Below are 15,915 nucleotides of genomic sequence, written 5' to 3'. Positions count from 1 at the left end.
TTTGGCCCTTCGAGCCAGCACAGCCATTCAACATGATCATGGCCGATCACCCAGAATCATTTGAGGAACAGCATCTCATATTTCATTGAGAGGTCACAGCGGCGGTCGATGATGGAGCCGACCGACGGGCGAGACGTCCCCGTGAAGTAAGGAAGTCGCTGCCAAGGGAAGGAACAAAGGAGGACCTGGCGTGGGGGGACCGCCCTGAAGAACAATAGACAATAGGTGCAGGAGGAGGCCATTCGGCCCTTCGAGTCAGCACCGCCATTCAATGTGATCATGGCTGATCATTCTCAATCAGTACCCCGTTCCTGCCTTCTCCCCATAACCCCTGACTCCGCTATCCTTAAGAGCTCTATCTAGCTCTCTCTTGAATGCATTCAGAGAATTGGCCTCCACTGCCTTCTGAGGCAGAGAATTCCACAGATTCACAACTCTGACTGAAAAAGTTTTTCCTCATCTCAGTTCTAAATGGCCTACCCCTTATTCTTAAACTGTGGCCCCTTGTTCTGGACTCCCCCAACATTGGGAACATGTTTCCTGCCTCTAACGTGTCCAATCCCTTAATAATCTTATACGTTTCGATAAGATCTCCTCTCATCCTTCTAAAATGGGGGGACCGCCGTGGGGGGGGGGGGGGGGGGCAAGAACGAAGGGGGAACTGGTGCAGGGATGGGGGCCAAGGTATGCAAGGATAGAAGTTCACTGTGACTTGTCTCATGTGATGATAAGGTTTTCATTCATTCATTCATTCAGGTGAGTGGAGAATCTGGAGGGAATTGACAAGAAGGTGGTTAGAACAGAAAATGTGATTAATGGGTAATTGATAGTTGGCATGGACTCTGGGCCGAAGAGCCACTAAATCTTTACTATAAAGGAACATACTCTAATGCAAGTTTTTTTTCAATTGATTCACAGGGTGACAACATTATTAATGTTATGGAGGGATGTGGGAGGAATTTCCTCTTTGGAACCTTTATTTCCGACCCCTTTCACCTTTACGAGAAACATTGACCAGTCAACTTCAACCTGCTGGTTAGAGTCACAGAGTGATACATTGTGGAAACAGGCCCTTCAGCCCAACTTGCCCACACTAGTCAACGTGCCCCATTTATACTAGTCCCACCTTTGGTGCATATCCCTCCGAACCTGTCCTATCCATGTACATCAGTCTTTGCAACAATCAGGTAGCTCTTGCATTGTGAAATTTGCAGCATAATTTATAACACTTACCACCAGAACTGATGGTCCCTGGAATAAGTGTGACGTTTCCTAAATCCGTGCCATTTGCTAAACTATTAACCAATTGTCTCACCACTTCTGACCCAGTGGGAAGTGGGGTGGTATTTCCATACTCTAGGGTACAGTTTGCGATAATGGATCCATTCCTAGAAAGGGTAAATTCATCTGGTTATACATCTTGAACTGTAATATCCAGTTTATTTCATATCCAGCAACGTTTTGAGAACCATGTTTAGACAGGAGTTTGGAACAAATGTTGAACTAGTCATAGATAGCCATAATCATACTGCACAGAAACAGGCCCTTCGGCCCAACCCGTCTGTGCTGACCAAGATGGCCCTCTCCCCATCAGAATTACCCCCTCCATCGACTCCTTTAAGTCCAGGCTCAAAACCTATTTCTACTCCCTAGCTTTTGAGGCCCTCTGAGGGGGTGCTGTGAACTGTTTATGTATGTGCTGTTATGTTTGTGTGCCATTGTATGTTCGTCCTTAGTACCTGAACTGATGTACAGCACTTTGGTCAATGTGGGTTGTTTTTAAATGTGCTATACAAATAAAATTGACTTGACTTGACTTGACATTTGCCCGCATTAGGCCTGTATCCCTCTAAACCTTTCCTAAGATAGATACAAAATTCTGGAGTAAATCTGGAGAAAAAAGGTGGGTGATGTTTCAGGTCGAGACCCTTCTTTAGAGTCTGTAGAAGGCTCTCGACCCGAAACATCACCCATCCATGTTCTCCAGAGATGCTGCTGAGTTACTCCAGCACATGGTGCTCTTTTATATATTAACCAGCATCTGCAGTTCCTTGTTTCTAAAGCCAGATCCAGAACCATCTTACCCCAAAGGTTCAAAGGACATATGTTACTCCAGCTTTTTGTGTCTCTGCATCTGCAGTTCCTTCCTACACATTTCGTCTATATTCATACCGCTGAGTTGTAAACTGAATGATGCCTGGATTAAGGAGTAATAGCTAAGCCAGGATCCCATTGACTTACAAATTTGAAAGAGAAAATTGGGTTGGATTGGACACACCCTCAGAAAACGCGCCACAAACATCACCCGGCAAGCCCTGAAATGGAACCCCCAAGGAAAAAGGAAAAGAGGTGGCCCCAGGAACAGCTGGAGAAGAGGGGTCCAGGCACAAATGTCTGGGAGTGGTTCAACTGGGGAGATCTCGAAAGACCGAGGAGCCAAGGGCTTAAGAAGAAGAAGAGCTGTAAGAAGAGATTAGGCAAACTTGGATTGTTTTCTCTGAAGCATCAGAGGCTGAGGGGAGGCCTGATAGAGGTTGATAAAATTCTGAGAGGCGTAGATAGGGTAGATGATATATTTTTTCCCAGCGTTGAAATGTCAAATACTAGAGGGCATGGCTTTAAGATGAGAGAGGGGGAAAGTTTAAAAGAGATATGGGAGGCAAGATTTTTACTCAGAGGGCAGTTTGTGCCTGGAACATACTGTGTGGGTGGTGGTGGAAGTAAATACGATAGCAATGTTAGAGGCATTAAGACAGAGACATATACAGGCTGGGAATAGATGGATTTACACCAATCAGCCAAAACATTATGTCTTGATGAGCCAAAACATTATGACCACCTGCCTAATATGCTGTTGGTCCTCCATGTGCAGCCCCATACGCAGCAGGGCGCGATCCAATGTTATTCACTTTGCCCGTCAGTGGTCATAATGTTTTGGCTGATCGGTGTATACCACGTGGAGGTAGTTGGGTTTACTTGGATGGACAACATAGTGGCCTTTTCCAGTGTGTGGGAAGGAAGTGCAGATGCTGGTTTAAACCGAAGATAGACACAAAACGCTGGAATAACTCAGCGGGACAGGCAGCATCTCTGGAGAGAAGGAATGGGTGATGTTTCGGGTCGAGCCCCTTCTTCAGACTGAAAGTCCTGTTCCTGTGTTGTACTGTGTTCTAGGGTATATTTTCTATTATCAACCTCTGTGGTCGAATGGCAGGACTCCAGCCATTAGTTGGTTCCATGCAGTGGACCTGAATTTTTTTCTATTTGCACTCCCTTTAGGTTGAGGTTAAAAAATGTTAAGTTGATTGACTACCCACAGCCAAGAGATGCAAATTGTTTATTCCTTACCTGAAATTATTGACTATTGCTCGAAGATAATTTGGGTCCGGTCTGTACACAGCATCAAGCTGCAAAAGAAATACATCTATGAGGATTCATTTGCAATCGTTTGATAAATAAACTGCAAAACTAAGAAATGTTAACCAAACTAACATTTTGAGTGGCCATATCACCGGCCATCGTGTACTGTCTCTCCGATGACTGGATAGCACGCAACAAAAGCTTTTCACTGTACCTCTGTACACAAGACAACAAACTAGACTGAACTTTTGTCAAAAGGCAAACAAATCAGAGTGGGAGCAGGGAGGATAATTTAAAGAGACAGGTGGCTTGACTTCCCAGCCACTTCCATTGCTTCTCCTACCCAAAGCATTTCATACATCAGTTTCAAAATCGGAACAAATAGGCACAGCAAGCAGTTAGCCACCACCTACAGTGTGTTACCCCACTCAGCTAGTTGTTCCACAGCCCTGCAGCTTAAAGCAGCGCATGCTAGACATGTTTTTTTCTCTGGAGAATTATACCTTAGAAATATAGAAACATAAAAACATAGATACATAGAAAATAGGTGCAGGAGAAGGCCATTTGGCCCATCGAGCCAGCATCGCCATGGCTGATTATCCAAAATCAGTACCCCATTCCTGCTTTCTCCCCCCATCCCTTGCTTCCGTTAGCCCGAAGAGCTAAATCTAACTCTCTCTTGAAAACATCCAGTGATTTGGCCTCCACTGCCTTCTGTGGCAGGGAATTCCACAGATTCACAACTCTCTGAGTGAAACAGTTTTTTCCTCATCTCAGTCCTAAATGACACACCACTTATTTGTAACTGTGGCCCCTGGTTCTGTAAGGTGTATACGATCATGAGAGGAATAGATAGGATTAATGCAGTCTTTTACCCAGTGGGGGAATTAAAAACCAGAGGACATAGGTTTAAGGTGAGAGGGGAAATTTAATAGGAACCTGAGGGGCAACTTTTTCACTCAGAGAGTATATGATACGATACGATACAATACAATACGATAGAACTTTATTTATCCCAGGAGGAAAATTGATTTGCCAACAGTCATGAAACACAAAATACACGAAACATGAAATCAAAATGATGAGTGGAAAGGATTGGGAGATGTACAAAAATTGGGGGGGTGATTCAGTCTACCCCACGACAGAAGGGGGAGGAGTTGTACAGTTTGATAGCCACAGGGAAGAAGGATCTCCTGTGGCGTCCTGTGCTGCATCTTGGTGGAACCAGTCTGTTGCTGAAGGTGCTCCTCAGGTTGACCAGAGTGTCATGGAGAGAGAGGGTGAGCTCTATTGTCCAGGATGCTCTGCAGTTTGAGGAGCATCCTCCCCTCCAAGACCCCCTCCCATGAATCCCAGATGGAACGAGCTGCCAGTGGAGGTAGTTGAGGGAGGTACAATAGCAACATATGAAAGACACTTGATAGACACAAAATGCTGGAGTAACTCAGCATATCTGACAGAAGGAATGGGAGGCGTTTCGAGTCGAGACTTTTCCTGACAGGTGCAAGTATAGGAAAGGTTATAAAGAATATGGGGTAAATATTGGAAAATGGGACTTGCTTCAATGGGACATATTGGTTAACATGAATGACTTGGTCTGTTTCCGTGCTACATGAGTCAGGAAGGTTTAAGTTCAAAGCACACAATAAAAATACGAGAACCTCTTTCTACTTGAATGACTTTATAGTAGAAGGTAATGTTTTTTTATTTGATGAGATGGCTCTCACTGAACTTAGGAAGTTGGCAGGACAGTTGAAAGGTGTCCCCTGGTGTTCCCTGGTATGATGTATATAGACCTTGTCATAAATTCCCCTTGTAAATAAGACAATTAAACATTTTTTACTCTCTTGACTCTTGAGGTCCATTTCAGGACGCTTAATATTACATGCAAAAGGTTTAAAGAGACGTGTATCACAGCAGATGTTGGTTTAAAAAGGAGACAGAAAGTGCTGGAATGACTTAGCAGTTCAGGTGGAATTTAGTTTAAGAAAAAAACTGTAGATGCTGGTTTAAATCGAAGGTAGACACAAAATGCTGGAGTAACTCCGCAGGTCAGGCAGCATCTCTGGAGAGAAAGAATGGGTGACGTTTTGGGTCTCGCCTCGAAACGTCGCCCATTCCTTCTCTCCAGAAATGCTGCCTGACCCATTGAGTTACTCCAGCATTTTGTGTCTATCTGGCTTTTAGTTTAGTTTAGTTTAGAGATACAGCGCGGAAACTGCCCCTTTGGCCCATCGATTCCGCGCCAAAGAGCAAACCCTGTCCCACTATCCCACACGCTAGGAACAATGTTTACAAAAGCCAGTTAACCTACAAACCTGTACGTCTTTGGAGTGTGGGAGTGTGGGAGGATATTGGAGCACATGGAGAAAACCCACGCGATCACGGGGAGAACGTACAAACTCCGTACAGACAGCACCCGTAGTCTGGATTGAACCCGGGCCTCTGGCGCTGTGAGGCAGCAACTCTACCACTGCACCACCGCGCTGTCCTAGAATTTCGACAGAACGTGAATAAGTGATATTTTGGGTCGGGACAATGAGTTCGAAGAAGGGTCCCAATCTGAAACATTGCCTATTCATGTCTTTTGGAGAGGCTGCCTGACCTACTGAGTTACTCCTGCACTTTGTGTCATTCATCATCACTGAAGCATTTGCTCAGTCCTGTACAAGTATTAGACTCACGGAACATAAAGACAGGGAAGGAGGCCGTTCAGCCCAGCTGGCCCATGCTAGCAACCAGTGGGGCAAACCAGTCAACATCACTCAGCCAGTTCCCTTGCACAACATTTTCCCAAAATTGTACTCTGCATTTTTCCTTTGAAAGATTGAAATGGCTCTGTCTCTGTCAACGTGGCTTAAGATAGGAAAATCCACTCGGCAAATCTCCTTGGAGATTCAGAGATGCAACATTACTCTCCTGCACCTTCTCATACTTAAAGCCCACTAAAAGAAAATATGCCATTAAACATATCTACAGTAATACTTAGGCTGTATTCCTTACTAAATGAGAAAATGATAAAGAACGCACCAAAACCTGTCAGCGACCTCCTCTGGCAGCTAGATCCATATGGGGTCCATGGGAGGTGGTCTTGGAGGGGAGGATGCTCCTCAAAGCATCTCCTGCAGAGCATCCTGGACAATACAGCTCACCCCCTCCGTGACACACTGGTCAACCTGAGGAGCACCTTCAGCAACAGACTGGTCCCACCAAGATGCAGCACAGAACGCCACAGGAGATCCTTCTTCCCTGTGGCTATCAAATTCCTCCCCCTTCTGTCGTGGGGTAGACTGACTCTCCCCCCCCCACCCCCCACCCTCCAACCTTCCCCCTCCCCCATCCCCAATCTTTGCACATCCCCCATCCTTTCTGCTCGTCACTTTAATTTCATGTTTCATGTATTTTGTGTTTCTATGACTGTCTGCAGATCAATTTCCCTTCTGGGATAAATGAAGTTCTAAGGCATTGTTTCGTAAAAACAATAGGATCAACGAGAGATTAATAAATAGATCAACACAGAATAAGGGAACTTACCCCAGTTGTAATATGGGCAGCCAAGGATCGGAAGTTGCAGGAACTTCGATTATTTAAGCTTGGTTCAAAATCACCAACAACACTGAAAGAGAGTGGGACATTAGCTACAACCCGATTTTGCGTGGTTGTAGTTGGTGATTCTGTTGTACTGGCAGTTGTTGGTCCAGATGTAGTTGGTAATTCAGTTGTACTGGAGAATTGTGATTGTGCGGAATCTGGTGGTACAATGTTGAATGAGGAAAACAACATTATTAGTTCATAATTTTTGTCTTTTGGAAAGTTCATTTTAATCTTCCCTCTGACATTAATACTTGCATCATCCCACGACCCACAATTTTCTGCTCTATTTGTGTCCTGTTAGGTCCAGTTTCTGTACCTTCACGTCCTTTTGAGACTGATATCTGAGTATTATTGCACTATCTATGTCAGGTGAAACTAGGACTCTGGACTCCAGTAGCATGTCACACATTAAGCCTGGGTACCAGGCTTGCATTACTGGAATTCTGTTTCTTTGGCATATCTGCCTTTGGTGCAGTTACATTAGACATTTGTGGGCGGCACGGTGGCGCAACGGTAGTGTTGTTGCCTTACAGCTTTTACAGCGCCGGAGACCCAGGTTCAATCCCAATTTCGGGTGCTGTCCGTACAGAGTTTGTACGTTCTCCCCTTGACCTGCTTGCGTTTTCTCTGAGATCTTCGGTTTCATCCCACACTCCAAAGGCGTGCAGGTTTCTAGGTTAATTGGCTTGGTATAAATGTAAATTGTCCCTAGTGTGTGTAGGATAGTGTAGTGTGCGGGGGTCGCTGGTTGGTACGGACTCGGTGGGCCGAAGGGCCTGTACATCTAAAACTAAAAAACTAAAGACGGACAGTTACAATGGGTTGGGAATAGTCTTTGCCCCAAGGTTCTTGGTGTAGTAAATGCTGGAGTAACTCAGCAGGTCAGGCAGCATCTCGGGAGAGAAGGAATGGGTGACGTTTCAGGTCGAGACCCTTCTTCAGACTGAATATATATATATATATATACACACACACACACACACATATATATATACATATATATATGTATGTATATATATATATATATATATATATATAATGGCTTCCGACCACTGAGCCTTACCCAATGTGTTCCATTCCCCCAGGGAAGCTTTGCATAGCATTTGTCACGTTAATTTTCCACATTATACTGATACTTAATTTTTGGACGTTATTTAGACTAAACACTTTAACTCCCCCTTCCATTCCCACACTGACATTCCTATCCTGGGCCTCCTCCACTGTCAGAGGCACAACGCAAATTAACATAGAAACATAGAAAATAGGTGCAGGAGGAGGCCATTTGGCCCTTCGAGCCAGCACAGCCATTCAACATGATCATGGCCGATCACCCAGAATCATTTGAGGAACAGCATCTCATATTTCATTGAGAGGTCACAGCGGCGGTCGATGATGGAGCCGACCGACGGGCGAGACGTCCCCGTGAAGTAAGGAAGTCGCTGCCAAGGGAAGGAACAAAGGAGGACCTGGCGTGGGGGGACCGCCCTGAAGAACAATAGACAATAGGTGCAGGAGGAGGCCATTCGGCCCTTCGAGTCAGCACCGCCATTCAATGTGATCATGGCTGATCATTCTCAATCAGTACCCCGTTCCTGCCTTCTCCCCATAACCCCTGACTCCGCTATCCTTAAGAGCTCTATCTAGCTCTCTCTTGAATGCATTCAGAGAATTGGCCTCCACTGCCTTCTGAGGCAGAGAATTCCACAGATTCACAACTCTGACTGAAAAAGTTTTTCCTCATCTCAGTTCTAAATGGCCTACCCCTTATTCTTAAACTGTGGCCCCTTGTTCTGGACTCCCCCAACATTGGGAACATGTTTCCTGCCTCTAACGTGTCCAATCCCTTAATAATCTTATACGTTTCGATAAGATCTCCTCTCATCCTTCTAAAATGGGGGGACCGCCGTGGGGGGGGGGGGGGGGGGGCAAGAACGAAGGGGGAACTGGTGCAGGGATGGGGGCCAAGGTATGCAAGGATAGAAGTTCACTGTGACTTGTCTCATGTGATGATAAGGTTTTCATTCATTCATTCATTCAGGTGAGTGGAGAATCTGGAGGGAATTGACAAGAAGGTGGTTAGAACAGAAAATGTGATTAATGGGTAATTGATAGTTGGCATGGACTCTGGGCCGAAGAGCCACTAAATCTTTACTATAAAGGAACATACTCTAATGCAAGTTTTTTTTCAATTGATTCACAGGGTGACAACATTATTAATGTTATGGAGGGATGTGGGAGGAATTTCCTCTTTGGAACCTTTATTTCCGACCCCTTTCACCTTTACGAGAAACATTGACCAGTCAACTTCAACCTGCTGGTTAGAGTCACAGAGTGATACATTGTGGAAACAGGCCCTTCAGCCCAACTTGCCCACACTAGTCAACGTGCCCCATTTATACTAGTCCCACCTTTGGTGCATATCCCTCCGAACCTGTCCTATCCATGTACATCAGTCTTTGCAACAATCAGGTAGCTCTTGCATTGTGAAATTTGCAGCATAATTTATAACACTTACCACCAGAACTGATGGTCCCTGGAATAAGTGTGACGTTTCCTAAATCCGTGCCATTTGCTAAACTATTAACCAATTGTCTCACCACTTCTGACCCAGTGGGAAGTGGGGTGGTATTTCCATACTCTAGGGTACAGTTTGCGATAATGGATCCATTCCTAGAAAGGGTAAATTCATCTGGTTATACATCTTGAACTGTAATATCCAGTTTATTTCATATCCAGCAACGTTTTGAGAACCATGTTTAGACAGGAGTTTGGAACAAATGTTGAACTAGTCATAGATAGCCATAATCATACTGCACAGAAACAGGCCCTTCGGCCCAACCCGTCTGTGCTGACCAAGATGGCCCTCTCCCCATCAGAATTACCCCCTCCATCGACTCCTTTAAGTCCAGGCTCAAAACCTATTTCTACTCCCTAGCTTTTGAGGCCCTCTGAGGGGGTGCTGTGAACTGTTTATGTATGTGCTGTTATGTTTGTGTGCCATTGTATGTTCGTCCTTAGTACCTGAACTGATGTACAGCACTTTGGTCAATGTGGGTTGTTTTTAAATGTGCTATACAAATAAAATTGACTTGACTTGACTTGACATTTGCCCGCATTAGGCCTGTATCCCTCTAAACCTTTCCTAAGATAGATACAAAATTCTGGAGTAAATCTGGAGAAAAAAGGTGGGTGATGTTTCAGGTCGAGACCCTTCTTTAGAGTCTGTAGAAGGCTCTCGACCCGAAACATCACCCATCCATGTTCTCCAGAGATGCTGCTGAGTTACTCCAGCACATGGTGCTCTTTTATATATTAACCAGCATCTGCAGTTCCTTGTTTCTAAAGCCAGATCCAGAACCATCTTACCCCAAAGGTTCAAAGGACATATGTTACTCCAGCTTTTTGTGTCTCTGCATCTGCAGTTCCTTCCTACACATTTCGTCTATATTCATACCGCTGAGTTGTAAACTGAATGATGCCTGGATTAAGGAGTAATAGCTAAGCCAGGATCCCATTGACTTACAAATTTGAAAGAGAAAATTGGGTTGGATTGGACACACCCTCAGAAAACGCGCCACAAACATCACCCGGCAAGCCCTGAAATGGAACCCCCAAGGAAAAAGGAAAAGAGGTGGCCCCAGGAACAGCTGGAGAAGAGGGGTCCAGGCACAAATGTCTGGGAGTGGTTCAACTGGGGAGATCTCGAAAGACCGAGGAGCCAAGGGCTTAAGAAGAAGAAGAGCTGTAAGAAGAGATTAGGCAAACTTGGATTGTTTTCTCTGAAGCATCAGAGGCTGAGGGGAGGCCTGATAGAGGTTGATAAAATTCTGAGAGGCGTAGATAGGGTAGATGATATATTTTTTCCCAGCGTTGAAATGTCAAATACTAGAGGGCATGGCTTTAAGATGAGAGAGGGGGAAAGTTTAAAAGAGATATGGGAGGCAAGATTTTTACTCAGAGGGCAGTTTGTGCCTGGAACATACTGTGTGGGTGGTGGTGGAAGTAAATACGATAGCAATGTTAGAGGCATTAAGACAGAGACATATACAGGCTGGGAATAGATGGATTTACACCAATCAGCCAAAACATTATGTCTTGATGAGCCAAAACATTATGACCACCTGCCTAATATGCTGTTGGTCCTCCATGTGCAGCCCCATACGCAGCAGGGCGCGATCCAATGTTATTCACTTTGCCCGTCAGTGGTCATAATGTTTTGGCTGATCGGTGTATACCACGTGGAGGTAGTTGGGTTTACTTGGATGGACAACATAGTGGCCTTTTCCAGTGTGTGGGAAGGAAGTGCAGATGCTGGTTTAAACCGAAGATAGACACAAAACGCTGGAATAACTCAGCGGGACAGGCAGCATCTCTGGAGAGAAGGAATGGGTGATGTTTCGGGTCGAGCCCCTTCTTCAGACTGAAAGTCCTGTTCCTGTGTTGTACTGTGTTCTAGGGTATATTTTCTATTATCAACCTCTGTGGTCGAATGGCAGGACTCCAGCCATTAGTTGGTTCCATGCAGTGGACCTGAATTTTTTTCTATTTGCACTCCCTTTAGGTTGAGGTTAAAAAATGTTAAGTTGATTGACTACCCACAGCCAAGAGATGCAAATTGTTTATTCCTTACCTGAAATTATTGACTATTGCTCGAAGATAATTTGGGTCCGGTCTGTACACAGCATCAAGCTGCAAAAGAAATACATCTATGAGGATTCATTTGCAATCGTTTGATAAATAAACTGCAAAACTAAGAAATGTTAACCAAACTAACATTTTGAGTGGCCATATCACCGGCCATCGTGTACTGTCTCTCCGATGACTGGATAGCACGCAACAAAAGCTTTTCACTGTACCTCTGTACACAAGACAACAAACTAGACTGAACTTTTGTCAAAAGGCAAACAAATCAGAGTGGGAGCAGGGAGGATAATTTAAAGAGACAGGTGGCTTGACTTCCCAGCCACTTCCATTGCTTCTCCTACCCAAAGCATTTCATACATCAGTTTCAAAATCGGAACAAATAGGCACAGCAAGCAGTTAGCCACCACCTACAGTGTGTTACCCCACTCAGCTAGTTGTTCCACAGCCCTGCAGCTTAAAGCAGCGCATGCTAGACATGTTTTTTTCTCTGGAGAATTATACCTTAGAAATATAGAAACATAAAAACATAGATACATAGAAAATAGGTGCAGGAGAAGGCCATTTGGCCCATCGAGCCAGCATCGCCATGGCTGATTATCCAAAATCAGTACCCCATTCCTGCTTTCTCCCCCCATCCCTTGCTTCCGTTAGCCCGAAGAGCTAAATCTAACTCTCTCTTGAAAACATCCAGTGATTTGGCCTCCACTGCCTTCTGTGGCAGGGAATTCCACAGATTCACAACTCTCTGAGTGAAACAGTTTTTTCCTCATCTCAGTCCTAAATGACACACCACTTATTTGTAACTGTGGCCCCTGGTTCTGTAAGGTGTATACGATCATGAGAGGAATAGATAGGATTAATGCAGTCTTTTACCCAGTGGGGGAATTAAAAACCAGAGGACATAGGTTTAAGGTGAGAGGGGAAATTTAATAGGAACCTGAGGGGCAACTTTTTCACTCAGAGAGTATATGATACGATACGATACAATACAATACGATAGAACTTTATTTATCCCAGGAGGAAAATTGATTTGCCAACAGTCATGAAACACAAAATACACGAAACATGAAATCAAAATGATGAGTGGAAAGGATTGGGAGATGTACAAAAATTGGGGGGGTGATTCAGTCTACCCCACGACAGAAGGGGGAGGAGTTGTACAGTTTGATAGCCACAGGGAAGAAGGATCTCCTGTGGCGTCCTGTGCTGCATCTTGGTGGAACCAGTCTGTTGCTGAAGGTGCTCCTCAGGTTGACCAGAGTGTCATGGAGAGAGAGGGTGAGCTCTATTGTCCAGGATGCTCTGCAGTTTGAGGAGCATCCTCCCCTCCAAGACCCCCTCCCATGAATCCCAGATGGAACGAGCTGCCAGTGGAGGTAGTTGAGGGAGGTACAATAGCAACATATGAAAGACACTTGATAGACACAAAATGCTGGAGTAACTCAGCATATCTGACAGAAGGAATGGGAGGCGTTTCGAGTCGAGACTTTTCCTGACAGGTGCAAGTATAGGAAAGGTTATAAAGAATATGGGGTAAATATTGGAAAATGGGACTTGCTTCAATGGGACATATTGGTTAACATGAATGACTTGGTCAGTTTCCGTGCTACATGAGTCAGGAAGGTTTAAGTTCAAAGCACACAATAAAAATACGAGAACCTCTTTCTACTTGAATGACTTTATAGTAGAAGGTAATGTTTTTTTATTTGATGAGATGGCTCTCACTGAACTTAGGAAGTTGGCAGGACAGTTGAAAGGTGTCCCCTGGTGTTCCCTGGTATGATGTATATAGACCTTGTCATAAATTCCCCTTGTAAATAAGACAATTAAACATTTTTTACTCTCTTGACTCTTGAGGTCCATTTCAGGACGCTTAATATTACATGCAAAAGGTTTAAAGAGACGTGTATCACAGCAGATGTTGGTTTAAAAAGGAGACAGAAAGTGCTGGAATGACTTAGCAGTTCAGGTGGAATTTAGTTTAAGAAAAAAACTGTAGATGCTGGTTTAAATCGAAGGTAGACACAAAATGCTGGAGTAACTCCGCAGGTCAGGCAGCATCTCTGGAGAGAAAGAATGGGTGACGTTTTGGGTCTCGCCTCGAAACGTCGCCCATTCCTTCTCTCCAGAAATGCTGCCTGACCCATTGAGTTACTCCAGCATTTTGTGTCTATCTGGCTTTTAGTTTAGTTTAGTTTAGAGATACAGCGCGGAAACTGCCCCTTTGGCCCATCGATTCCGCGCCAAAGAGCAAACCCTGTAAACCATCACTATCCCACACGCTAGGAACAATGTTTACAAAAGCCAGTTAACCTACAAACCTGTACGTCTTTGGAGTGTGGGAGGATATTGGAGCACATGGAGAAAACCCACGCGATCACGGGGAGAACGTACAAACTCCGTACAGACAGCACCCGTAGTCTGGATTGAACCCGGGCCTCTGGCGCTGTGAGGCAGCAACTCTACCACTGCACCACCGCGCTGTCCTAGAATTTCGACAGAACGTGAATAAGTGATATTTTGGGTCGGGACAATGAGTTCGAAGAAGGGTCCCAATCTGAAACATTGCCTATTCATGTCTTTTGGAGAGGCTGCCTGACCTACTGAGTTACTCCTGCACTTTGTGTCATTCATCATCACTGAAGCATTTGCTCAGTCCTGTACAAGTATTAGACTCACGGAACATAAAGACAGGGAAGGAGGCCGTTCAGCCCAGCTGGCCCATGCTAGCAACCAGTGGGGCAAACCAGTCAACATCACTCAGCCAGTTCCCTTGCACAACATTTTCCCAAAATTGTACTCTGCATTTTTCCTTTGAAAGATTGAAATGGCTCTGTCTCTGTCAACGTGGCTTAAGATAGGAAAATCCACTCGGCAAATCTCCTTGGAGATTCAGAGATGCAACATTACTCTCCTGCACCTTCTCATACTTAAAGCCCACTAAAAGAAAATATGCCATTAAACATATCTACAGTAATACTTAGGCTGTATTCCTTACTAAATGAGAAAATGATAAAGAACGCACCAAAACCTGTCAGCGACCTCCTCTGGCAGCTAGATCCATATGGGGTCCATGGGAGGTGGTCTTGGAGGGGAGGATGCTCCTCAAAGCATCTCCTGCAGAGCATCCTGGACAATACAGCTCACCCCCTCCGTGACACACTGGTCAACCTGAGGAGCACCTTCAGCAACAGACTGGTCCCACCAAGATGCAGCACAGAACGCCACAGGAGATCCTTCTTCCCTGTGGCTATCAAATTCCTCCCCCTTCTGTCGTGGGGTAGACTGACTCTCCCCCCCCCACCCCCCACCCTCCAACCTTCCCCCTCCCCCATCCCCAATCTTTGCACATCCCCCATCCTTTCTGCTCGTCACTTTAATTTCATGTTTCATGTATTTTGTGTTTCTATGACTGTCTGCAGATCAATTTCCCTTCTGGGATAAATGAAGTTCTAAGGCATTGTTTCGTAAAAACAATAGGATCAACGAGAGATTAATAAATAGATCAACACAGAATAAGGGAACTTACCCCAGTTGTAATATGGGCAGCCAAGGATCGGAAGTTGCAGGAACTTCGATTATTTAAGCTTGGTTCAAAATCACCAACAACACTGAAAGAGAGTGGGACATTAGCTACAACCCGATTTTGCGTGGTTGTAGTTGGTGATTCTGTTGTACTGGCAGTTGTTGGTCCAGATGTAGTTGGTAATTCAGTTGTACTGGAGAATTGTGATTGTGCGGAATCTGGTGGTACAATGTTGAATGAGGAAAACAACATTATTAGTTCATAATTTTTGTCTTTTGGAAAGTTCATTTTAATCTTCCCTCTGACATTAATACTTGCATCATCCCACGACCCACAATTTTCTGCTCTATTTGTGTCCTGTTAGGTCCAGTTTCTGTACCTTCACGTCCTTTTGAGACTGATATCTGAGTATTATTGCACTATCTATGTCAGGTGAAACTAGGACTCTGGACTCCAGTAGCATGTCACACATTAAGCCTGGGTACCAGGCTTGCATTACTGGAATTCTGTTTCTTTGGCATATCTGCCTTTGGTGCAGTTACATTAGACATTTGTGGGCGGCACGGTGGCGCAACGGTAGTGTTGTTGCCTTACAGCTTTTACAGCGCCGGAGACCCAGGTTCAATCCCAATTTCGGGTGCTGTCCGTACAGAGTTTGTACGTTCTCCCCTTGACCTGCTTGCGTTTTCTCTGAGATCTTCGGTTTCATCCCACACTCCAAAGGCGTGCAGGTTTCTAGGTTAATTTGCTTGGTATAAATGTAAATTGTCCCTAGTGTGTGTAGGATAGTG

The 15,915-nt window shown here is 44.8% G+C and overlaps 1 long non-coding RNA gene across 1 annotated transcript; it reads right to left on the bottom strand.

Moving 5' to 3' along the window:
* Positions 1-3,358: 3,358 nt before the first annotated feature.
* LOC144591189 (uncharacterized) lies at positions 3,359-9,608 on the bottom strand. The gene is made up of 3 exons (XR_013546727.1): positions 9,470-9,608; positions 6,895-7,109; positions 3,359-3,407 (listed from the first exon to the last, which is right to left on the bottom strand). It is a non-coding gene; the product is annotated as an uncharacterized LOC144591189 (long non-coding RNA).
* Positions 9,609-15,915: the final 6,307 nt, after the last annotated feature.

Source organism: Rhinoraja longicauda, unplaced genomic scaffold (assembly GCF_053455715.1).
Source record: "Rhinoraja longicauda isolate Sanriku21f unplaced genomic scaffold, sRhiLon1.1 Scf000653, whole genome shotgun sequence".
Taxonomy (NCBI): domain Eukaryota; kingdom Metazoa; phylum Chordata; class Chondrichthyes; order Rajiformes; family Arhynchobatidae; genus Rhinoraja; species Rhinoraja longicauda.
Note: the sequence above shows the minus strand (reverse complement) of the source record. Positions and strands in the feature narration are given on the sequence as shown.